General features: G+C 56.7%; 2 long non-coding RNA genes and 1 other non-coding gene across 4 annotated transcripts; all 3 read right to left on the bottom strand.

The window, feature by feature from the left end:
- Positions 1-1,330: 1,330 nt before the first annotated feature.
- LOC115282589 lies at positions 1,331-2,611 on the bottom strand. Its single transcript, XR_003904703.1, has 3 exons — positions 2,579-2,611; positions 1,458-1,937; positions 1,331-1,369 (listed from the first exon to the last, which is right to left on the bottom strand). It is a non-coding gene; the product is annotated as an uncharacterized LOC115282589 (long non-coding RNA).
- An 18,105-nt stretch (positions 2,612-20,716) lies between these two features.
- On the bottom strand, positions 20,717-23,443 carry LOC115281866. Of its 2 annotated transcripts, XR_003904437.1 has the most exons (3): positions 23,344-23,443; positions 23,037-23,154; positions 20,717-20,942 (listed from the first exon to the last, which is right to left on the bottom strand). It is a non-coding gene; the product is annotated as an uncharacterized LOC115281866 (long non-coding RNA). The 2 variants fall into 2 exon arrangements; XR_003904436.1 differs by lacking the exon at positions 23,344-23,443 and having other exon boundaries at positions 23,037-23,234.
- LOC115283119 lies at positions 22,815-23,000 on the bottom strand. Its single transcript, XR_003904927.1, has one exon.
- Positions 23,444-24,777: the final 1,334 nt, after the last annotated feature.

The following is a 24,777-nucleotide window of genomic DNA, read 5'->3' as shown; positions in this document are numbered from 1 at the left end:
CTTTATTCTTCCAACTGCCTATGGTTCTGAGATTGATAATCACGGAGCTCCTGAGTGCCCAGCACGTGACATAATTAAGGGAAGACTCCACAACGTTGCCAGCTAGGGATGAAGTTCAAGTTTCAGAATGCTCAGTCAAGTTAAAGATACTCTTAATTCGGCGAGAATAACGGGAAGAGTTTTCTTTTTCTTTCTTTCCTTTTTCTTTTTTAAGTAATCTCTACTCCCAGCGTGGGGCTCGAACTCCAACCCCAAGATCAAGAGAGGCACGCAGAGCAGATCCCGAGACACACTTCTGCCAGAGCCCTCAACAGCAGGTCCAACCACACGAGGGTAATTTGAAGCTTTTAAAAATCAACGTAATGATTTATTTATCATTATTGTTCATTTTATTTTAATTTTTTTATTCATTTTTGAGAGAGATGGAGTGTGAACAGATCAGGGGAGGGACAGAGAGAGGGAGAGACACAGAATTTGAAGCAGCCTCCAGGCTCTGCGCTGTCAGCGCAGAGCCCGACGCGGGGCTCGACCCCACCACCCTGGGATCATGACCTGAGCCCAAATCAAGAGTCAGACTCTCAACTGACTGAGCGACCCAGGTGCCCCCGTAACTTTTTAAATTATAAAACAATACCTGCACAGCGGACTGCCCACGAGGCACCCATTTCCCCGTGTCTTCTCTCCTAATGCCCCGACTTGGTTCAGCCATTGGCTCCCGTCCGCGTTCTAGGGTCCAGGGCCCGCTGGGCGCTGCGCCGGCCCCAGCAGGTAGACCAGGTGAGTCTAAGGTGTCCCTTCTCCCCAGGACCGCTTCAGGAGTGAGCATGTCCCCCAGCTCCGACCAATGAGACCTGCAGGGGAGTCTGCCGGGGAGCTCTGGAGAAGGAGACACCGGACAGAAGTCGCCGGTTTCTGTGCCTGCGCCGATTCCTGGCGCTGCTAAGGTGGGGCCGGGTGTGGAAGGGCAGCCAGCGTGTGGTGGGGAGGGTGCTGGGGCCACAGGGAGGAGGTGGAAGGAGCAGAGGGAGTCTTTGGTGACATGTCCGTGCCGTGCGTGGGGCCCGCCTTCTGTTGACATGCGGTCCTGTGAACCCATCGGCGTCCTCACTGGGGGACGCAGTTGGACGAAGGGTGCGTGTTCCTCGTCGCTGAAAGCCGCTTGAGCACATGCGACCTTTAGAAGCCTGTTTAGGGGCGCCTGGGGGGCTCAGTCGGTTAAGCGTCCGACTTCGGCTCAGCTCATGATCTTGCAGTTCGTGGGTTTGAGCCCCGCGTCGGGCTCTGTGCTGACAGCTCAGAGTCAGGAGCCTGCCTTCGGATCCTGTGACTCCTTCTCTCTCTGACCCTCCCCTGCTTGCGCTGCCTCTCTCTGTCTCTCAAAAATAAATAAAAACATTAAAAACAATTTAGAAGCATGTTTAAAGGCAGAAACACATGTGGAAGAAAATAAAAATCACCTGCGATGCCACCATGTCATCATAACCACGACGCGTGTTTCGGTGCTCCCCGGTCACCCGCTGGCAGTGCTAATTTTGACGTGTAGTTACATGAGGGCTACACTCGCTCCCTGTGAAAAATTCCAACGGTGCAGTTGCCTAACGCAGAAAGGAGAGAGCTGCAGTAACCCCTTCCTCTCCGTGCGGACCCTTCGTGGTGCTTCCCGAGCCGGAGCTGCTCCTGACTGATGGAGACCCACAGAGTCTGCTGAGCTCATAGATAAACTGCAGTGTGCCTCAGATTCGGGGGGTGCAGAGAAGGGGAAGCCAAGAAAAAGAGATGGAAGGTGGGGGGGTCAGGAGGGGAGCTTCCGCAGGAGTGACAGGGTGGGGAGGTCCTGGGCTTAGAGCAAAGGCATCGGGGTTCACATTCCCCAGTCACAGGTGGAGGCTGTGCAGGCTCGGGCAGGACCGCTCACCGCTCTGACATGAGGGGCTCATCTGTAAAACAGGAATAATAAGGCCTAATAGAGCCGTTGAAAGGGTTGGAGCTAACGTCCACGGTGGGGCCATTGTTCGACATACTTGTCAAGTTCCCATCTCTCTTTCTAGACTCTTCTACCATATCCCGAACATCCTTTTCCCGGCCCTCTGCTGTCCTCCCTCCAACTGTATCAGCCCGGGGTTCTTTTTTTTAAATTTTTAAATTTATTATATTTTTAGCATTTATCTTTGAGAGAGAGAGAGGGAGAGAGAGAGACAGAGTGCAAGCTAGGGAGGGGCAGAGAGAGGAAGACACAGAATCCAATGCAGGTTCCAAGCTCTGAGCTGAGCTCGATGCGGGGGCTCGAAATCACGAACTGCGAGATCATGACCTGAGCTGAAGTCGGAGGCTCAACCGACTGAACTCCCCCTCCCTTCCCCCCTCCCCCCATCCCCCCCAGTGGGGGGTTCTTAGTTGCAGACAACAGACTCCCGCTGTGGCTGGTTCAAGCCAAAGGGGGTTCAGAAGGGGCAGGGAGCTCCTGGGGTTATTGAGGGAGTCAGCGGGCTTTCACTAACAACCCACTGCCCCCGCCCTCGCCCGCCTCACCCCCACCCCTGTCCCCCCACCCTACCCCTGGTCACACTGAAGGACTCACCGAAGGGGCCGCACCAGGATCAGGAAGCTCCCAAGTCAGGATGTTGCTACCTTGCCCTCCTCTCCAGAACGGGGCTCGTCCGGCCACAATCCACCCAACAGACCCGCACCCTGCCCCCTACCCCCGCCTGCCACCTAAGTGCTGACTGAAGCCTCCCGTGGGAGCTCGCCATTAGCCGGATCTAGATCACACCTCCGAGCGCCAGCAGGTCTTACATTTCTACGCTGGAAAGGGGACACCCACAATCTGGAAATCTGAGCGCAATCCGTGTGTGGAGGGAGGGGCAGACCTCCGGGGCAGCCTCAGATTGTGGGGAGAAGATCAAGGTCACATGCTTGGGAGGCACACACCTGCTTCCCTGTCCACGGGAGGTGACCTTGTGACGTGTGTGACACGTGTGACACCAGCCGAGCTCAGACGCGAGAGGCGAAGCCAGGAGATCTAAGAGGCCATTCCTAGCGGTGCGGCTTTGTGGCGTCCTGCACATCTCATACTTTTAAGAACACGCTTGGACGGGGTTCAGGACACAGCACCCCAAATATGGCATCTTGGCACGTTCAATATTGCAAGCTAAAGGAATTTGAGAAGACAACCGAAGCAGGAAGTTCACACCGACCTTCCCCCGCTTCTCCTGGACATAGGTCATAAAATCCTGGGGGGCTCAGTCGGTTGGGCATCTGACTCTTGATCTCAGCTCAGAACTTGATCTCAAGGTCGTGAATTCAGGCCTCACATTGGGCTCTGAGCTGGGCGTGAAGCCTACTTAAATTAAAAAAGGGAAGGAAGGGAGGCAGGAAGGAGGGAAGGGAGGCAGGAAGGGAGGAAGGAATCCCAAAACGCCCAAGTGCTCAGTGCGTTAAGCTTCTGACTTCAGCTCAGGTTATGATCTTGCAGCCCGTGGGTTCGAGCCCCGCATCAGGCTCTGCTGACAGCTTGGAGCCTGGAGCCTGCTCCGGATTCTGTGTCTCCCTCTCTCTGTGTGTCTCCCTCTCTCTCTGCTCATGCTCTCTCTCTCTCTCTCTCTCAAATAAATATTAGAAAAAAGAAAGAAAAAACTCCTGATGTGAGAGGTGTCCTCCCCCCACCCAGCGCAACAGAGCCCCCTCATCCCCGACGACAGGGGGCTTCGAGGAAGAATCCCAGCACACAGCCCTTGCGGAGCGTGCCCGTTGACCTCCCTTACCTCTTATCTTTGACCCTTCACACCCCTCCACGACCCTCCCCTCCGCTTCAAACCAGCACAAAAATACTCAGGTTTCACTGTTTCCTCAAGTCTTCATTCCCTCGTGACAGGAGTCACCTACAGCTTCTACTCAACAACCGTGTTTCTCTCGACTACGGTCTTTGTCGGTTTAATTTTCATGCCTCACCGGGGACCTTCGGGGAGTCCTGGAAAAATTCTTCCTCCCTGCGCCTGTCCACTCCAATCGCCAGCCGATGAAATCTCGGGCCGTGTAACAAAGGAGCCGAAATTGTTGTCAGCGGGGGGCGGGGGAGGGCAAACGCAGCCCGAGGGGCAGTGCGGCCTGGGGAAGGTCCCCACGGTCACATCTCTGACGCTGTTCCTATTTTTCTAAGCTGCTGCCTCTCTTCCCTGGCGTGGGCTCAGAACACGTCTACACAGGCTCTAGTTTGTCTAAAGATCCCAGCCTTGTACCGGAGCAAGGGAGGCCAGCGGCTGTGAGCGCGGGCCGGCTTCTCTAATCCAGGGACCCCCCCCCTGCCTCCCCGCACACGGAAGGATGACGGTCACCGTGTCGGGACCCTGCGGGACAAGCCAGCCTGGCTCTCCTCTCAGGGGTGAAGATGCTCCTCATGACCTGCGCTTGGATGTGATGTTTTGCACTCACTCAGCCTAAGTGACGTTCACCAAATACTCCATCGTCCTGCAGGCAGCTGAAAGAAACTTTGCTTCCTGTCCCGCCAGGGAGCTGGCGTCCTTCATCGGTCTCCTCTCCCACACGGTACGGGCCCCTTTGTGAGCTTCTCCTCCAGCGACTGCGGTGATTTGAGCCTCGGTGTTTCTTTTTTTTTTTTTAATGTTTTAAAAATTTATTTTTGAGAGACAGACACAGTGCGATCAGGGGAGGGTCAGAGAGAGGGGGAGACACAGAACCGGAAGCAGGCTCCAGGCTCTGAGCTAGCTGTCAGCACAGAGCCTGACGCGGGGCTCGAACCCACAGACCGTGAGGTCATGCCCTGAGCCGAAGTTGGAGGCTTAACCGACTGAGCCCCCCAGGTGCCCCTCGGTGTTTTAACTCCTGATAGAAGCAGGTATTTCTTCCACGTACAGAAGCCTGGAAATCGCCCACGACCCCTAAGGAGAGGCGGCCACGTGATTTCTAGACTCTATTTTCCTTCCCCCACCGCTGCACACGGAGGCTCATTTTCCTGGCTGTTAATCTAGCTCGTGGGACTCTGCTTCGGAAGCCAGCGACGCCAGCGAGGCCGTCATCTTGTGGAGGAGGGTGGGGGGATACTGGAAGGTGCTAGTTAATGCTTGCCTGTTCCAGACTCCCCGGGATTACCTTGCCCGTCAAAGCCCACACTCGCTGCGTAAGAAGTTAGGAACCCGGTTCCAGGGGTGACGCTAACGGCACGGGATAGCGACGGCAGCCTGTCTGTGTGTCGCCCACTTGCGTGTCTGCACGCGTGTGAGAGCAATCACGCAAAGGAGGCTCCCGAGCTGCGGACTTATAACCTTGACTTAGGATACATGACCTTCGCCGGCCGCGGCCGGGGCTCTCCTTGGGTCAAACGCCGTCCCTGGACCGGCAGCTGGAAATGCCTGTCCTTTGTCACCTTTGGACTTAGTGGCGCCCGGGATTGTGTTCCAGGAGAGAAAAGTGTCCATTGTCACTTGGAAAGTGTGGGGCTCAAAGGACAGTCTGACGTGGGTGGAGACAAATGGGCCTCACGCACATTCCTTCCCTTCCGGCTCTTCTAATTAGGGGGCAGGTGTCCCGGCCGGCCCCAGACAGTCTCCGTGTAAGCCGGGTGACTCAGAGGAATTCATGAGTCTCAGAAGTGACCTGGTTGGATGACAGGTTTTAGGATCGGCGGTTTGTAATTGTTGAGAAGAGGAAGACGAGGCCTCTCTGTAGAGACGGACGCCCTTGAGAGCCTGCTGGGGAAAAGGGCGTTCGGTTGAAGAAAGAAGCAGCTTTTCCAAACCCTCCCAAAGAGCTCTCCGTGATGCCCACCCTCCGAGGCTCCGAGCAGCCACGCCCCCCGGCTCGCCTGGCACGGGGGTGACCGAGCTGAGCCAGGAGGACCTGTTGGCCTTCTCAGTACGATCAGAAAATCCCATTATTCCTGCCGTCCGGTTGACCCCGCAGGTGCCCTCCAAGCCTCAGGCCTCCCGGTGGTTGGTTCAAGAGCACATCAGTTCCAGGCTGGTGCAGAAGCTCTCGGGCTTAGGGTCTCCTTCCCATGCTGGGTCCAATCACAGCCCATTCTGTTCCACGTAGGTCCTCACCTACAGAGACGGGACTAAGAGGGAGGGCCGGGCAGGGGTCTTCAGAGAGTCTCAAAGATCTGACACTGTCCCCACCCCCCCAACTTAACCTTTCGCTTCCAGCTCCACGGTAATGAAGGCAGACCTAACCCCTCAGCCCTAAGATGCTTCCTCCTGGAGGAGACAGCCAAGGCCAATACGGGGATGGCTTCTCCTGAGCCATCGCGGGGGATGGACCCACTCCGTGGAGAAGATTCCCTTCTGGGGCTTGAGCCGTGAAGCTACTCTATAATTCATCAGCTCTGTCTAGAAGCTGTAGAACACATCGATCACCATTAGGCTGTCAAAACATCCATTCAGCCGGCAAGAATAGCTTATTAGAGTTTTTAAAAATACCAGTCTTTTGCAAAGATGCTGGTCGGGTCTCTGCCTGCACCCACAAAAGTGTCTGCACACAGATTACTTCACTAGCGTGTCCCGTGAAGGAGAGAGAGAGAGGCCGGAACTCGTGGGGGAGGCGGTGCTCCACGGACCCAGAGGTCACCGTCCATGACACGAAAAGGATGCCTAACATGTAATTTTGTGACAGTGGAGTGGCAGCCCAAAGTCATGTCCAAAAACTCTGCCAGCCCCCACTCACATCCACAGTCCACGAAGGGCAGATTCTAGAGTCAGCGGCTCCAGCATCTTGCTTGGCACCTTCTTGGAGGAATGGGCGGGGTTTGTGGAAAAGTCTGTGGGATTCCAGGGCTGTGCCAACACGCTGTCACTGATAAAAATGTCTCTTCGAATTTCAAATCCAAAGCCCTAATCTTGTATGTTTGCGTTAGTTCTCAGACTTGTGAAGACAATGCGAAAACAGCAATCAAAATACTGGATTTCTGGGGCGCCTGGGTGGCTCAGTCGGTTAGGCGGCCGACTATGGCTCAGGTCATGATGTCACAGTTCGTGAGTTCAGGCCCCGTGTCGGGCTCTGTGTTGACAGCTCAGAGCCTGGAGCCTGCTTCCAATTCTGTGTGTGTCTCTCTCTCTCTGCCCCTCCCCTGTTCATGCTGTGTCTCTGTCTCTCAATAATAAATAAGTATAAAAAATTAAAAAGAAAACAAAATACTCGATTTCTTTTTTTTTAATGCTTATTTATTTATTGTGGAAGGGGAGGGGCGGAGAGAGGGAGAGAGAGAATCCCAAGCAGGCTCCACACTGATAGTGTGGAGCCTGATGTGGGGCTCGATCCCACGAACTGTGTGCTCATGACCTGAGCCGAAATAAAGAGTCAGACACTCAACGGGCTGGGCCACCCGGGGCCCTCAGAATCCCTGATTTGAATTTAACTTTGCCCCAAGAGCCAAGTCCATCGTGCTGTGGCCTGAGGACCTGCTGTTCCGAGAACCACACGCCTTGTTTCTTTCTGGAACTTTGAGCCTCTCCCTCCTGGAAGGGCTTTGGTCCCAGTATCTGCTCTAAGAAACCCTGCGCCGTCCCCCACAGCTCCGTCCCCCAGAGTAACACCCAGACGCTACGGTCAGAACTAATTCCTCATTCCCCTGGACTCGGGGTCAGGAGTATGGCTCACACAGCTATTCAAGGTCTCCTAAGACCCTGCCTTATGCGGGGGCACCCGATGGCTCAGCTCGGGTCATGATCTCACGGTTCGTGGGCTCGAGCCCCACGTCGGGCTCTGTGCTGGCGGCGCAGAGCCTGCTTTGGATTCTGTCTCCCTCTCTCTGTGCCCCTCCCCTGCTCATGCTCCCTCACTCTCAAAAATAAATCAAAATACTGCAAGAACTCCCCAGAATGGGCTCTTTTGCACCTTCACAGAAAAGTGAATTTTTGTAGGGTTTACAAAAGACATATGAGTCAAAACTCTCTCTTTTCATGTTCTTTACGGCACAATGAACCGACTTCAAAACAGGGTTGACAGAGGCGATGTTAAATATAAGTGTTCCTACTTTATTCTGCCAAGTACTCCCAGATCCTTGGAAAACATCTCCCACGACCTCTCCCAGTGCTGATTTTGTTCCTTTTTCATTTAGGAAACAGTGACTTGTTTTCTGAGTTTTGAAAAGCAGAACATGCTGCTTGGGTTGCAGCAACTCACAGGATAGTCAGAGCAAACAATGCCCCCTTCCTGGGAGGCGGGCCCCGAGCGAGGGCCCCTAGCCATTCCCACTCTCACCGTCACGCACGGTCTGATTCCCAAAAAGGGTCTGAAACAGGTGGGGGTCCTTGAGGAAAGCTCTCCAGCCCAAACAGCCGCCGAGGCCAAGGGCCTGGAGCCCTCGGCGGGTCACACGCCCACAGAAACACTCCGCCTCCCGGTCCTCATGCGAAAAACCCACATTTGCATTTAGCAGTCTGTTTGCAACGGACCGACGTCAGAACCAGGAAAGAGCTGGAAGGGGGTGGTTTTCTGGAGTCAGTGATTCAAGGCAAAACAAGAAAACAGATCCGAAAGTAGGACCTGAGACCTTTGTTCCAGCGGTTGGTGGCGGTGGGCTGCCCATGGGGACTGAGTGACTTGACGTTCGTGCCTGACTCCCGAACCAGGAGGCAGGGTGGCGGGAAAGGAGAGGCCGCTAGGACTTCCAGGATGATGGCATTTCTCACAGATATCCAGGGGGTCCACACCGTGTCGTGAGAACGGTCTCGCTTAGGGTGCCTGGGGGGCTCGGTCGGTTAGGCGTGTGACTTCAGCTCAGCTCACGATCTCACGGTTGGAGAGTTCAAGCCCCACTTTGCTTCGGGTGGGCCCTGCTTCTCTCTCTCTCTCCCTGCCCCCGCCTTCCGCCCCTTGTGGGATTCTCTTTCTCTCTTCCGTCCCTCACTTGCACCCTCTCTTTCTCAAAATAAATAAAATTAAATTAAATTTAAAAAATTTTTAAATAAAATAAAATTATAAAAAGGTCTCACGGAAGGCAGGGATGGCACGGACAGCGGGATCTCCTTCCGATCCTGGGACTATTCTAGGTCTGAGTTAGATAAGAGGTTGGGTTCGCAGCGGGTCTACGGCCTGAACCGGAATCTCACATTGAACTGTGTGGCTCACGGCAAGCACAGAGGCCTGGAGGATCTTGATTCTGACTTGCCGTGTGTCCCAAAGACAGCAGGACGCTGAGCCTGGCAGTATTTCAGGGAAAGAAGGCAGAGAGACAGCGACACCCCCCGCCCCCCGGCTGGTGTATCTTCTTCACTAGTTCATCTGCTCTACTGCTGCAGGTGCATTTTCGGGTGCATTCAGCCTGTGGCCCAGAAGGCACCCAAGAGCAGGGTGGGGGTGCGGCCGGCAGGGACTTCCCAACTCCTGGGTCCTGTGGTCAGAGGCCGGGACAGGAGGGCGGTGACGGGACAACCTTGCTGGGAAAAGGAACATCAGAGAATCATGATTCTTAGTTTCACATATTTAAAAACACTCCTGTGTGAGGCATCCTTTTATTTCAAAATTTAAACCTTAAAGTTTGATCAGAGTTTTAATCAGAAAAGCTGTTTTTCTGGCTAAGAGGATTGCTCTTGCGTGCCTGGAAACGCAAGAGTCTCCAAGGGCAGTGACAATGGGAGGTGCTCTGCTCAAGGCTCAAGTGCTTTTTAGTTCATCTCTCTTTTTTTTTTTTAATGTTTTTTATTTATTTTTGAGAGATAGAGACCGTGCGAGCAGGGTAGAGTCCGAGAGAGAGAGAGAGAGAGAGAGAGAAGGAGACACAGAATCGGAAGCAGGCTCCAGGCTGCAAGCTATCAGTACAGAGCCCGATGCGGGGCTTGAACCCACGGACTGTGAGATCATGACCTGAGCTGAAGTTGACGCTCCACCGACAGAGCCCCCCAGGTGCCCCTCAATTGCCCTTTTTGGTGCCTGGCTGCTTCCAACATTCGGTTAATGTTGAGAATGATGCCAAGGGCACAGATCCGCAGCCTGGTCCTCACACTTGGTTCCAGCCACTTAAAAGAGACCCTCTCCCGCCGAAATGGTTGTGCCCTGACGGTCCCAGGAGCCAGGCCGTGGCCTCTCCTGACCACTAAGGAGGCGTTTCCTCTCCCGGCACAGTCCGCTGGCATCTGATTCCTCCATCGGGCAGCTCACGGCCAAGAGCTTCGTGTTCCAAGACAGGAACCTTTCTCCTGTGTTCTTTGGAAGACAAAGAAAGTTTCTCAACGCAAACCAAGTAAACAAGCGGACGCCCCTCTCCTGGGGAACGTGACCGAAGTTGACAGCAGCGTGCTTTGCCTGCGGTTGGCCCCAATGATTGTGTCTGCCCAGAAAATTCAGGATTAGGAAGCACGGGGGAGGCCAGGGTGTCCAAGGAAAATGTTTGCGAGCTGACAAATGATGATAAAATATGACACCACTTTCAAAAAATGTGCATGGTAGGGTGTTCGCTTTTTAAAAATTTATTTATTTTTGACAGAGAGAGCTCTAGCCAGGAGAGGGAAAGAGAGAGGGAGAGAAATAGAAAGGGAGGGCGAGAGAGAGAGAGAGAGAGAGAGAGAGAGAATCCCAAGCAGGCTCCACACAGTCAGCACGGAGCCCGACTCAGGGCTCGAACCCTCGAACTGTGAGATCATGACCTCAGCCGAAGTCAGAAGCTTAACCCAGTGAGCCACCCAGGTGCCCCTACTTTGAATTATTTCTATTTTGTGAGTTTCAAAGCAGACAAATGAAACTCTTGTCATTGCCTGTCATGGGGGGGGGCGGTTCAGGCACGACTGGCGTTCCAACCCCGGCACTCGCTGGCCACGGGGCTCGGGCAGTGACCCCCTCCGGCCCCAGCACCTGATCTGCAGGGTGCAGGAATGAACAACGTGCCTCAGAAATCTGTTCAAAGGAGCAGTGAGTGAGGTGAAGGCGTGGAAGCAGGCGGGGCACCCAGGGCAGACGGGGTTGCTGGGTGGAGAAGCTGTTTTCTGCCCGCCCTCTCCCTCCCCCTGTGGGTGGACGGCTCGGTCGCAGAATGAAGGAGACCCCACGGCTGCCCCGGAATCTCGGGTCAGGGGAGCAGCTGGTTTTCTCCAGGACAGAAGGGCCCCCTTCACAGTGAATCACAGCCCCGCGGGGGATAAACCAGGGCTCCTGGCCATCGTGCTCGTGGGACCCGGGGGGCTGTGTAGACGCAGGCGGCACTCATGGAAGTCAGCACTGGGGTGAGGCCAGGCCACGGCGGGGGAGGTGGGGGACTGCAGGTCCCAGCCGGCTTCTTGCCCGCCTGAGGCCTGAGTGATTTCAACTTCCCCTTCCCCCGGAGGAGGGAAGTACAGGATTTCCTGGACTCCCAGTAAAGTGAGATACGAAGAAATCCAATGAACAGGGTCCAGAAGAAGAGGGTTTTTTGGAGCTGATTGATTTCCTGAACTCCCTTTATCTCCCTGAACACAGAGCTTCCAGAGCGCATTTGAGGGTCGCCAGGTGCCCTCCCCAGGCCGGGATCACAACCCGAGCAAGACAGACTCGGATCAGCACAGGAGCCATCCACACCCAGACAAGAAATCGGTGATGAGGGAGCAGGCGGCAGGCTGGGGGGCAGAGCAGCAGCTAGGACCCCCCCCCCCGCCCCGTGGGATCTGTGTGACATTCCTGGGACACTCCCGGCCACCCAAGAACAGAGGAACGGGGTCTAAGTGCTGGCCATGGCGAGTGGGAAACTGAGGCAGGCGAAACACTAAATTCCCTACTGTCCTTGAAACCAGCAGAGTGGCCTCCCTCTAGGACCCCAGCTGCCTCCACGGTGACACTTTCTGGGAACAAAAGGGAATCTTGGCTTCACATCGTCCCAACCCCGAGGATCCCGTGAATCTACTTCCTTTATCCCAACTGCCCCAGGGCGTGTGCTGCCGACCCGACTCCGAGCTTACGGCCCCCGATAGGCATCTGAAGGGTCTCATGACTCAGGTTTTATTAAACGGCAATAAACGGTGTTTTCCTAGCAACAGCGAGCCCCCCAAGTCCTGGAAACCTCGCTTCCACAATTCCTTGGAGGCGACTCTGTCCCTGCCGCCTCCCCCCTGAGGGTAGGTAACCAGTCACCTGTCAGGACCCCAGTGCAGCCCTTCCTGCCCGTGGGCCCTGTCCCTGTGCCTTAATGCACTCAGCTTTTGCACCAAAGACGTCCCAAGAGTTCTTTCTTGGCCGTTGGCCCCGGACCCCAAGAACCCCACCAACACCCCAAACCTTCTTCATCGGCATGGTCACAAAGCCATCACGTCTGCTCATTATCTTTCCTAGAAGTCTTGCTTTCCTGTAAGTGTCCTCCCCTGCTCTCCCCAGGAGCCCTGACTTCTAGCCTCCTTGAGACACCTTTTTCAGAGAACTGCCGAAATCTCTCTCGCTGCCAGCATGAGCACACATCTGCCTTTCTCTTGCTAAACCGTCTTTGTCACCGGAACCTGGTAAAGAGAAGCCGTTCAGGGACACTTGGGAAGGACGGCGAGGCCAACTCCCTCCAGGACCTTCGCGATGGGACGCATGGTGGGCGAGAGAGACGGGGCCCGACTCCCGCGACCACCACACCTGACACGGCAGCGCACCGATGGGCCTACGAGAAGGTCCAGGAGCCCTGGATAAAAGCTCTCTGCACAAAGGCAGAAGAAAACAGGGTTACTGAGTAAGCATTAGACCACAGCGCGAGGAGCGCCCCCACAGGGACCGCGAACACAGAAAGAAAACGTGCCCTTGGATGGGGCCAGGTGTCTGCGGCAGGGCGCTCCGTCCTCGTGCGGGTCTGCGGTTAATCCGGTGCTGGCGGAGTCTGGCCGTCCCCTCCCAGGACTCGGAGGCCGTTAGCCTCCTCACATTTCAAAGGGGAGGCTCCCTGGGTCCACATCCCTGAGCTGGGAGACACTGGGACGAAGGCAGCCACAAGCAGATGAACACACCTGGCTCAAGGGCAGGGACGGAGAGGTGGGGAGCATGGGGAGCAAGGGCGGGAGGCTCTTTCCTTGTTCCTGGACTGTTAAACAATGGCTTATTTTTACAGGGTTTCTGATCCCCTTTTGTTCTTATTGACATACAATTGACACAGAACACTGTGTTAGTTTCAGGTGTCAGCGCGATGATTCCGTGTTTGTACCCGTTGCAAAATGATCCGCACACCTGTCACCCTGCCCTCTTTTTCTTTTTTTTAATGTCTCTGTTATTTTTGAGAAAGACAGCATGAGCAGGGGAGGGTCAGAGAGAGAGGGAGACACAGACTGCAAAGACAGGCTCCAGGCTCTGAGCTGTCAGCACAGAGCCCGACGCGGGGCTCCAACCCACAAACCGTGAGATCATGACCTGAGCCGAAGCCAGATGCTCCACCACTGAGCCCCCAGGTGCCCCCTTCCTGCCCTTGTTTTCAACAGGGAGAAGGAAACCTCCAAGTTTTCAGCTGTATTCGCCCTTTCACACAGTGCAGGACTCCTGAAGCCACACTCAGGAACACCAGGAATGTCCTGGAATTCTTTCTTTGTTTCCAACTGCTTTTAATTGCCTGTGTTCTCGGAGACCAGGGAACAAGAACCACCACCGCCAGCTGGGCGTGGGGCCGCCCCTCTCTTCTTGAGGGTCCCAGACCTCGACGGCGGTGGGCCTGGCCTGCCGGAAATGACAGCACTACCTCTTGGGCTTCCGCACCGGGCTCACGCCTTCCCGTGGGAAGGAGAGTTCCCAAATGTGACACCGCTGGCATTGACTCGGTGAGACACACGCAGTCACCTCCTGGTAGGAAGGACGACAATTCCCAAAGCCACACACGTAGTTCCTAGGCCGGGAAGACGAGGCGGACTTTGTGTGCACCGCCTGATGGCTGCCAGGGCCAGTTGGTGGACCAGGCCCGTCTACATACATTGTGTTTTTAACAGATTGTGATGGACTCTGCAAACTTATACACGGAGGTCAAATCTTGGGGTTTGCTCCAGGACCCGGCAGGAGACCTTGAACAAGCTGCTGAACTGGAGTGTCCGCTGGGCTCCGTGTCTAGCTACCACTGTTACCGAGAGCCAGCCATCGGGCGTGGGGCGCCCCAGAAAGCACCGGGCTGTGTCGGCTGCCTGAGCCGCAATACTAAGCACCTCCCCTGGAAGGAAACTCCAGTCTGCAGGCACGTGTCCTGTGGGCCCAGCCTCTGCTCCGAGAACGTGTTGGTGAGTCAAAACGGCTGTGAAGGGCAGAACGGACCCCTACATATGCGTCTTTGTCATATTATCATAAATCGGTTACTTTTAAGAAACCACAGTCACAAAAGCTCCGAAGGTGGAGAAGAAAGGTACGAGGCATTTCCTTCTAAGAGAAATCTCCACGCATGCAGGTGTCTCCAGAGATCTCTAGAAGCTCCTCGGTGGAGAGGGTGTGGACTTAGACCCACACCACAGCCTCACCTTGTTCGTGGTGCTTTTCCTGGCCCCTCCCATGACTAATGCCCCACCCCCATGTCTCCTATGTCTTTAGCTGGAGGTGGTATTTAAACCCACTTGGGGGAGTGACTCCATCTTTCCTGCCATCTTCATAGAAGGTAGGCATTTCATCATTAAACTCCTGTTTTCCTCCTGGTAGTCGGCCTCGTGCCGGTTACCAGCCCAGCCGAAGAATAGTAAAGGGCAAAAGGAAACTTCTTCCGCCCCTGCAGCTTCCCGGGGTGACCTCAGCTTCACACCTTCTCTGGTCTCCTCGCCCCTCCCTGCGCCCCTGCTCTCACAATGGAAGTTTCCTTCTTGGTAAACCCTTCTGGGGCAGAGCCGCTGTCAGAGAACCCCCCCCTGGCGGGAAGCACCCCCACAGCCCCCTTAACAAGGCAGTCTCTGCTTCCCAAGTCGGGGTCTCTTTTTCGACACGGGGCAGCAGAACGGCAGAGGCCTCCGTGGGGAGACCGCGGACTCGAGTCGGGAGGCACAGGCTTCAGGTCCCAGGGGCGCCGCTGGCTGTGACCTGCCGCGCGGGGTCGGTTTGCACTTGCCCTTCCCTGTCCATTCCCGGCCCCCGGCTCCTCGTGGCTCAGCTTTCCCCGCAGACACCAGTGGGGAACCTTCCCTCTCCTCCAAGCCACGCGGGGCCCCAGCCGCACCGAGCAGAGCAGGAACCTTCTTCCCCGAAGGCAACCTCGTTGTGTGTTCTACGTGGTGGTGTTTTTTTGTGGGGGCAGGGGTGGTCTTCCCTCAGCTAGAAAGTCTGTCCCCGGGCTGTGGTGCCCCTGTGTCCCCGGGGCCCAGCACAGTGCCCGCATGTCGCCCACATGTGTGAATGAGGAAGTGGACACTAACCCGTGACCCCGGCAGTCACCAGGGTGGCCTCGCTGAGCCCTCTCCCCCCACACGAAATGAGAAGTTCGAGGAGGTAACATTGGCAAATTACTTGGAACCGACCAGACCTGTAAGAACTTTTGCTTCCTATTCTCTCCATTATAGACTATTTCCTTTTCTCTCAAATTCTGGAAAGCGTTCAAATTACCCTCAGAAGGATTAATGAGGGTAAGGTTGGGACAAACATTCTTTGTCAGGCTCCCGAACCTTCTGGCAGCCCGGTCCGGGCACGTCCTTGTCAAGACCAGTGTTGGCAGGAACCCTGCTGAGTCAGTCTCTCAGACCCGCCCTCGCTCCCCAGATACCTGACCGGGGCCCTTGTCCTCCGGCGGCCCCCAGGGAGGCCTGACCCACCCCAGGCCTGCCTCCAGCCAGAATCATCCCGCTGGGTCGGGTCGGATCGGGTCGGATCGCCCGGAAGCCCCTGCCCCACTCCCGCCCCCGCGCCGCGGACCCCCACGGTCCCCCCTGCATCTGGGATCGGGCCCCATTCTATATTGATGTCTCTTTTTTTACCACTTCAATCCAGTGCTGACTTCTGACAGCTGGGAGGGTTCTTATATTTCAGGTGACCTTTGTCTCCCTAGGCAAACAGCAAGGAGATGGTTATCGCCGTCGCCGTGGCTCTGTGTACGAGGCCTCACAGAACTCAGCATAGATGAGGGGGGTCAGGGTCAGGTCCCAGGCCCGGTGCACAGGCTGTAAGTCATTTCCACCACGTGCTGTGCTGGGAACGTCGCCCGAATTCAGGAACCTGGCTCGTGGGGTGTATAGACGCTGCTGGTAATCACAACTGGGCCCGAGCCACACAAAGTAAACGCAGCCCCAAATGCCCTCTATCCCTCCTCCGGGGGCTGGTGAGAAATGCAGAGTCCCAGGCCCCACCCCAGCCCTGCGGCACCGGAATCTGCCATTTGGCAAATCCCTGGGGCCGGGGGTCGGGGGGGTTGTGCCCAGGTTGTTTGTTGAACTGGGCGACACTTTGGTTCTTAGAACCAGAACGCAGCAAGAGACGTCGCTGAGCGAGCCAGACGTGATGTCCAGGGCAAAGAGAGGGCATAAAAAACTGGTCTAGGGGCACCCAGAGCGTGCAGCTGTTCATCTTGGGGTCGTGAGTTCGAGTCTCACTTGGGTGTAGAGATTACTTAACATGACTTGGGACAGAGCCTTCTTCTGAATAAAGTCTGTTTTTACCACTTTAATCCAGCTCTGACTTTTGACAGCTGATAAAATTCATAGCCTCCCTCTGGGAGGATTGGCCTCCCTGATAGCATTTGTAAGGAATTTCTTAGGAAACCAGTTACCTACCTGCCCAGATGACTGTGAGGACCTTTAGCTGGGACTCTTTGGGATTTACTCTAACAATAATCCAACCTTCCTACTTCCCTGTAAACTACAAAATTCCAAACTGCGAATGAGCCTGTGGATTGGCCTTGTGGGGCCTCTCCCCTGGCACGCACGCAAGACTGTAACAAAACTGTAACAACATTCCGTAGCTGAGCGGGTCTGAAAAGTCCTTCACACATGGAGGCACCAGATGGCCGGGGCGGGTTGCGTAAGGCGGTCGACCTTGCGCAAGGACAGGCAGGGAGGCTGGGGGGCACACGGGGGGGGGGGGAGAGTGGGCCGCTGAGAAAAGCTCAGCCAAGGAAACAGCCAGACAACAACTCAGGGGAAACAAGAAGGAAGTGAAGGGGGTCTGGCCAGGCGAGGCCAGGAGGCGGGGGACGTTGTGGCCATGACAACGCTGACCGCGAGCTGGACAGAAATCACACAGGATGACTGTGCTGGGGGATGGGGGACGGGAGGGGGAGCGGAGGGGGCCCGAACCCGCCAGGAAGGAAGTCAGCAGGCCAAGGCCAAAGATGACGAGTCAAAAGGAGCAGCACACGCATGTCACTCAGAAACAGGAGACCGGCAGGCCTGACGGACAGAGCCGCATGACATGGTTGGCGAGGCCCCTGGGAAGCCCAGCGCCAGGAGCCGCTATTCGGCACCGGCCTTAGACCTCTGCGCTTCAAAACCTGTGTATTGTTTCTTTTTAAATTGTTAATAGTTTATTTATTTTTGAGACAGAGACAGAGCATGAGTGGGGGAGGGGCAGAGAGAGAGGGAGACACAGAATCGGAAGCAGGCTCCAGGCTCTGAGCTGTCAGCACAGAGCCTGATGCGGGGCTCAAACCCATGAGCCATGAGATCGTGAACTGAGCTGAAGTCGGACGCTTAACCGACTGAGCCCCCCAGGCGCCCCTAAAGCCTGTGTGTTGTTACCTTCGGGGAAAAAAAAAAGACGAGCACCCAGCTTACATGAATCTACAATGACCGGACGGAGCAGGAACACCTTTGTTGTACTTTGGCTCCTTAATATCTCCCGTCTCCTCCCTTAACTTTCAAGGGGTGCAGCGATTTGGAACACAGAAGGCACGTGAGTGGAGGGGATTTACGGGAGCCTCACCCACAGCTCACCGTTGGCCACAGGACAACCGAGGAGGACTTCCAAAGGGGCGCGTCTGCCGGAAGTTGGGCTTATGAGTGAGAGAACATTCAGAACTCTGCCTAAAATTACACTTCGAGATCGCAGCTCTTTCCCCCCGATTCTACAGCGCTTTCCCAGCGGACGAAATCAGGGACCCAGACCTCACCTGCCCTGGTCCGTACCCTTCAACGGCCAAGTACGAGCAGCGTTCTCTCGCGAGATGCTGCCAAACCCTCAACGCAGCCTGGCGCCTGAAATCCTGGTGTGCGTTGCACTGGGGTCCTGATCAAAGAAAATCTGTCACACCGAGCAGGACCACCTGCTGTCACCGAGAGTGAACCCGGATGGAAAGCTGCATTAGGACACCCCCTTCCCAAGCACCGTGTGGCGGGGCGCCTGGGTTTGGCTCAGCTCGTCCACATGATCAACACCTCCCAGGAACTGTGTGCAACTGGGACACCCTGCAAGATTCCCAACATGGAGCCCAACCATGCGGACTAACCTTCTGCAGAACATTCTGGTGAAAAGAGGACCTGGCTGCATTAAAAACCTAAAACTACCAAGTTACTAAGGAGCGCGGGATGGTGCGGGACTGCACCCTCTAGTGGCCAGAGAGGGAAGTTCAACACCGTGACTTGGGATAATTATCTTCTAGGTCTATTTTCATTCCGTTTCCTGCCACAGGCCTTTTGTGTTCCAAGGCGATTTTTAACATTAAAACAATTAGTTCTCACGGACCATGTGTTTCACGATCTACTGCTGCGCTGAGAAGTCCTGGCTCTTTGAAAGTCTGGACTCCTGCCTCTACTCAAGCCTGACTTCACACAATCCCGAGGAAGGAAACCCGGAGATGACGAAGCCCAGGGGCATCCTCCCGCGGCCAATTCTAAGTATGCGTTCTTTGGGGGCAGGCACCATTGCCGCGTCTAGGCCGGCCGGAAGGACTCCACCAAGGAGTTGCGACCAAATGCGTGGGAGACAGCGGGGGGCGGTCCCAGGGCTGGCCTCGGCCAGCAGAACATTCTCCGGGGTCTCCTCTCGTGGGCTCCGGCCTCCCTCCCTCGCCGACGGCGCGGGCACGCTACGTTAGTGCGCCAGCTGGCGGAGACCGTGGTCCCCAGGCGCAGCCCCGGAGGCGGAGGCGGGGGTGCAGGTTCAATGTCAGGCAGGCCCATGAGGGCAGCACTTCAGACTGAGACAAGCAGGCCTCCTGAGGTCGCGGGGCCGCCAGGGAGGACCCCATGAGCCCAGCCCACCCCACCCTGCAGCAGCGCATCCCCTCCCCTGCTCTGGGAAGGCTCGTCCAGCCCACGACGTCTCAGACTGAGCCGCGTGGACCCACCGGGGACGACACCCCAGCACCCTCCTCTGCCAACATCTGTGTCAAATGGGAACGAAAGAAGGCCCGGAACGTCACAGGTGACCGCCGATACGAGGCGCTTCCGTTTCAGCCTTTCCCGCTCTGGAACACCACGTTCCTGCTCAGAGGGGCCCAGAATGATCTGACGCCTGGACAAACCTACCGAAGCAAAGGCCCACAGCCACTCTGATCAGGTGACCAGAGAAACACCGCAGAACAAAGCAGGACGTGGGGGTCGAAACCGCGGATTATTCCAGAAATACGGACACGTGCCGTGTCCCCAGTACACACGCCTGAACACGATGTCGGTCTGGGCAACTGATACTTCCTCTCACTGAAGGCGCGCATGTGGAGGGCAGTGGACCACACAGAGCCTATTAGTGCCCCAAACGAGGCACGAACAGGGTTAGAGAGCCCAGAGCCTGTGGCAAACCCACCTCGGCCCCCACGCTTGGCAGCAGGCAGGACCTTCGTGTCGCCAACAGCACCTTGCTGCCCAGGGCCCGCCCGCAAGCAGCAGCTGAAACACCGGGAAGGCTCCGAAAGCCCGAGAACGTGGATCAATCAGCTGAGGCATCTCAAGGGCTCCTGAGCTGCTCAGACTCCACCCAGACACCCCTGTCATCAGTGTCCCCAGTTTACTAAGTGACAGGGAAGTGGCCTGGCTGAGGTCACAGCACGGACCAGGGCGCAGCCGGGATGGGGAGCTTTCTGGGCCCTTTGGTGCCAAGGCACTTCCGGGGCCGTCTGAACGGACATTTCCCTTGGTGGCCCCCTCCCCCAGGAATCTGTAGTCTCGGACCGTCGATCCGTTATAAAGCCCACAGAGTTCTGAAGTCCCATCCCTGGCTTCGCCAGGCACTCGCGGCCAGACCCCGTTGACGGGATGGGGGTGGTGGTGAAAGGATGTCAAGAAACCCACCAAGTATGGGAGTCCCTGGGGGGCTCAGTCAGTTAAGCGTCTGACTCTTAATTTCCACTCAAGTCATGATCTCACGGTTCGTGGGTTCCAGCCCCGCGTCAGGCTCTGTGCTGACAGCTCAGAGCCTGGAGCTGCTTCCGATTCTGTGTCTCCCTCTCTCTCTGCCCCTCCCCCATTCACGGTTTCTCTCACAATAAATAAACTTTAAAAAACGAAGGACACGTTGTACAGAGGTTTACCCTACGGGCACAACCATCACTAACATGACGGCAGTTATGGAAATCACAGGCAGGCTGGGTTTCCCTGTGCTCCCATCATCGATAGGTGGCGAGAGTCAGAGACAGGACAGTCTCGGAGAGATGGGGCTAGGGACACTGCTGAGGGAGCAGGGACCAGCGCCGAGGTCAGCCATCTTTGGGAAATTCTACCCCGAGTGAAGTCTGAACAAGGTGACCACCACCTTGAACTACACCAGCCACTCAGATCACGAGAGACAACGGTCATCTCCCTCCGCGTGTCCCCAGCGCGCCCACGTCCTACGGAGACCCGTGGGCGGCTCCCTGCGCCACTCTCCAGTTGGGAACACCGCTGCCAACGTCGACGTCATCTCAGAAGCAGAAGCGACACTTCCACGCGCAACGTCACTGGGAACAAAAACCATCAAGTGCATGAAATGCTCCTCGGGGGCTAACCCCATTTATTTAGGTTCATAGAAAACGGGGTCATGAACAGGAACAGGGTCAGCGTGCCAAAGTTACACGGTTGAGTAAAGGAAACCCAAGAAATCGGGAAAGTTCTAAGCCCCAACAACTGTTACTTCAGGCACACGGCACGAGGCAGAAGGAACCCAGCACAGGTCCATCCTGCACACAGACCTTCCGGTAAACTCACCTGCAGAGAAAGGAGACGTCATCAGTTTTTACTCTACCTCAGCCAAGTCTATGAGCGCCATGACATCCCTCCCCAATCGGATAACTGCACCCAGAACACGAGGTGGGCGGCGCCCTGCAGTGACGGGGCTTCTATCAGCCCCCCTCCTTCCAAGTCTGCAGGACGGAGCCCGAGGGCTCATCGCCTTCTGTCTGGAGGCGCCCACGGTGATTTCCTAAGCCAGCTCCCTCCGGGCTGTCATCCGCACCCGCCCGGGGCCATCCTCACACACCCGCCTGCACGGGAGCCACGGGAGCCACGGCGGCCTGAGCTCTGGCAGAGCCCCTCAGCCCACTCCCACCCACGCGGCCCCCCAGTCGTTTCCCCACTTCCGGCCACGTGGCCCCCCAGTCGTTTCCCCACTTCCGGCCACTTGCCCCCCCCCCACGTCTTTTCCCCACTTCCGGCCACTTGGCCCCCCAGTCGTTTCCGCACTTCCGGCCACTTGCCCCCCAGTCTTTCCCCCACTTCCGGCCACTTGCCCCCCCCCATCTTTTCGGCACTTCCGGCCACTTGGCCCCCCAGTCTTTCCCCCACTTCCGGCCACTTGGCCCCCCAGTCTTTCCACCACTTCCGGCCACTTGGCCCCCCAGTCTGGCCCCGACTCACGAGCTGCCCGTATGCTCAAGCATTTTCATGCTTCCCGCCTTCTGCCTCTTGGGAATGTCCCTTCCTGTTGCTCCACAGCGCCCAGGACATTGACCCTCTGGATGCCAAGCCCCTGAACACCCAGGACCACTTTTCCTCACACCCCTCCGAGGCACAGACGTCCCTGCAGGCATTTCTCCATCTGTGTGCGCACAGCGGACCAGCCAGCGGAAGGAGGGGCAGGGGGACCTCCGGCCAAGGGCCTAAAGGCACAAGTTCCCCCAGCAGGCACTGCGGCGTGAGCTCCTCGGGAGACGATGGGGGCAGGGTGCTCAAAGAGCAGGACCCCTCCCAGCCTTGACCCAGGACGGGATGAGGTGCAGGAGGAGCTAGAGGGCATGCATGTGGCACGATCCCAACAAAGGTGCCCCGGCGCCCTCCAAAACACGCCACGTGGGTGCCTGACATGGTGCCACTAGCTACATATGACAGCTTACACTGAAAGTAACAGGAAACACCTAGTTCCTCAGCAGCACCGGTCACACCGCCAAGTTCCCAGTAGCCACCTGCGGCCCGGGGCTGCTCACCTGGACCAGGCAGGCACAGACCATTTCCCTCACCGCAGAATGTTCCATTGAACGGAGCGTTCTCTTGAAATTACAGATTTTAGCACCTCACGCTCTTGTTTAAAACCCATGACCCCCCCCCCCCCACACACACATTCTTGGTTAAGATGGAAACGCTCACATGAGCCACAGGCCCTGTGTGGTGTGGCCCCTCCCCGCCCTTCCAGCTTCACTCCAACCATTCTCCTTGCTTTTGGGGTTACAACAGCCTTCTTTCAGCTCCTCCACTGGCCACATTTGCCAGGCCACCGGGCCTTTGCACAGGCTGCGCCCTGGCCTTCCACGGAACCCCCCCCACATCCTCCAGCGTCCAGCTCCAGGATCCCATCCTGAGGAAAGCCTCCGTCACGTTCCCTGTGATCCGCCTGCAAACAGGACTGTGGGTTCCTCCTTCAGAGCACTGGCCTCAGCCTGAATTACACCCTCTTTTGTGCAATCATTTAATTTCTGCTCCCCGACGGGGCTCTAGCTCCCTGGGAGCAAGGGGCTGGACCCTAACGTTTAGCGCGGAGCCTGGCCAAAATTACCAGTATTTATGAAGTCTCTAAACGCTGTTTACAGAGGTCTGGACCCCCGTTCCCGGATACTAACTGTAAGGGTTTTCTTCCTTCAGCGCGCGTCCTGTTTGCAGTATCATACATGATCATCAAACTGCTGCTAGAATGTTCACACCTGTTACTGCAAATTCAAACCCCGGGAAATACTGCTCCCGGGAATTTACTGTAGGTCAGGGTCGGGCTGCCTGGTACAAGGCTGCACCCGCACCGGGCAGGTTCAGCAACACAGGAGCCTGTCCCCAGACCATCGGCCCTAAGACACTTCGTCCCCGTGCCCGACGTACCTGGATCCTCCAGAGGGAGGCGCTCAGTGCTCTCACCGACGTGGAGAAAGCGGCCGATCGGTGCCTGCCTGCATCGAATCGCCGGGGGGCCAGAAAGTTCCGGTTTTCCGAGGAGACCCTGGGGAAAGAGTAACACAAGGTGCTCTAGGCTCACCCGCCATCTACATGCTCCCCAGAACCCGCCCGCCCCGCCCCGGCTCCGAGCCCGCGTCCGGCCCGAGCCCCCTCGGCCTCCCCGTCCCTGGCCTGCGGGGAGCGCCCCCCGAGGCCCGCAACCCCGGGAGTCTGCATCACCCCCACCCCCCACCGGCGATTAGCCGGGAGCGAGGCGTGGGGGCCACGGGGTCCTGTCCTCCCAACACGAGGAAGCACGCCCCGCCCCTAGCTGCCCGCCCTCCGCGCCGAAGCCGCGGGACGCACGGACTTCCGGCCGGAACTGACGCATTACCATAGAGGTGGCAGCCAGAGGGTCGCCCTGGGCTTTGAAACTCGGTCCTCCATGGCCGTCTTAAAGGGGCCGAAGCCAGGGATGCGCGTTAGCGGGGATGTGCGCCTGCGTGGGGGCGCAGGTGGGGGAGAGCCCTAGGGCGGGGAAGCGGAAGGGACTCGTGTTTTCGCGGCTCATCCAAGCTATAGCATGTATCAGCTCTTCATTCTTGTGTATGGCTAAATAACATTCCACTCTAATAGGCAGGAATTTTTTTTTAATGTTTATTTTTGAGCAGCAGGGGAGGGGCAGAGAGAGAGGGGGGACAGAGGATCTGAAGCAGGCCAGGCACTGACAGCAGGGAGCCCCATGCGGGGCTAGAACTTACAAACGGAGAGATCATGACCTGAGCCCAAGTAGGCAGTTCAGCCCACTGAGCCACCAAGCGCCCCAATCAACAGGCAGAGCTTTTAGGGTTCTGTCCACACCAAGAGGAGTGCGGGAGGCCAAATGCCCCCACTTGGGGCCAATGGTGACTTGCTCGAGCTCCATAAAGGCCCACCCTGCCTGCCCTCTGCTTGCTTTCTGGTCTCTCCAGTGGAGATGGGCAGAGCAGCCAGCACAGGGACTGGCCGTCCCCTGAATCTCCTGGGCAGAGCTGGGGCCTTGCCCCCGCCCCCCACCCCAGGCTGCTCCACCCGCAGTGCTCAGTGGCCGCCTTCTTAACGCAGAGCCCCCTCTGACTGCCAGACGGCTGCAGACGGCTCACCCTGAACCGTCTCACATTCAGGGGAAGCCCCAGCCTCCAGGATTCCCGGGCCTGTTCTCTCCCCTCTGGGTTCCCACTGATGACGTTTTGGGGTGTTGGGGGTGGTTCGTGGAGGTTCGGAGCTGACCGCTAAGAAAGAATTCTTGACGACGCCTTTGGTGCATAAAGCAAGGGACAAGACCCTTGGGCAGGAAGAGCTGCACTGGGCTCCTTAGGTTATACACCCTCAGGCTGGGAGGGGGTCAGGGGTAGAGGAGTTCTTTAAGGAATTTTGGAAGCAAGGTTTCCGGGACCTTGAGGGGCTCACTGTTGCTAGGAAAATGCCATTTATTACAATTTAATAAAACCTCAAGCATGAGACTGAGTCATATGTACATCCAGATACATTAGGTGTATATTGGGGACCATAAGCTTGGAGGATGATTGTCAGCCCACATCTTGGGGCAGCTGAGATAAAGGGAGAGGGCTTACAAGATCCTCGAGGTCGGGACGATGTGAAGCCAAGCTTCCCTTTTGCCCCCAGCAAAGCGTCACCGCCGAGGCAG

This window comes from Suricata suricatta, chromosome 17 (assembly GCF_006229205.1).
Source record: "Suricata suricatta isolate VVHF042 chromosome 17, meerkat_22Aug2017_6uvM2_HiC, whole genome shotgun sequence".
Lineage (NCBI taxonomy): Eukaryota > Metazoa > Chordata > Mammalia > Carnivora > Herpestidae > Suricata > Suricata suricatta.
The sequence above is the reverse complement of the archived record's forward strand: the minus strand, read 5'-3'. Positions and strand labels throughout refer to the sequence as shown.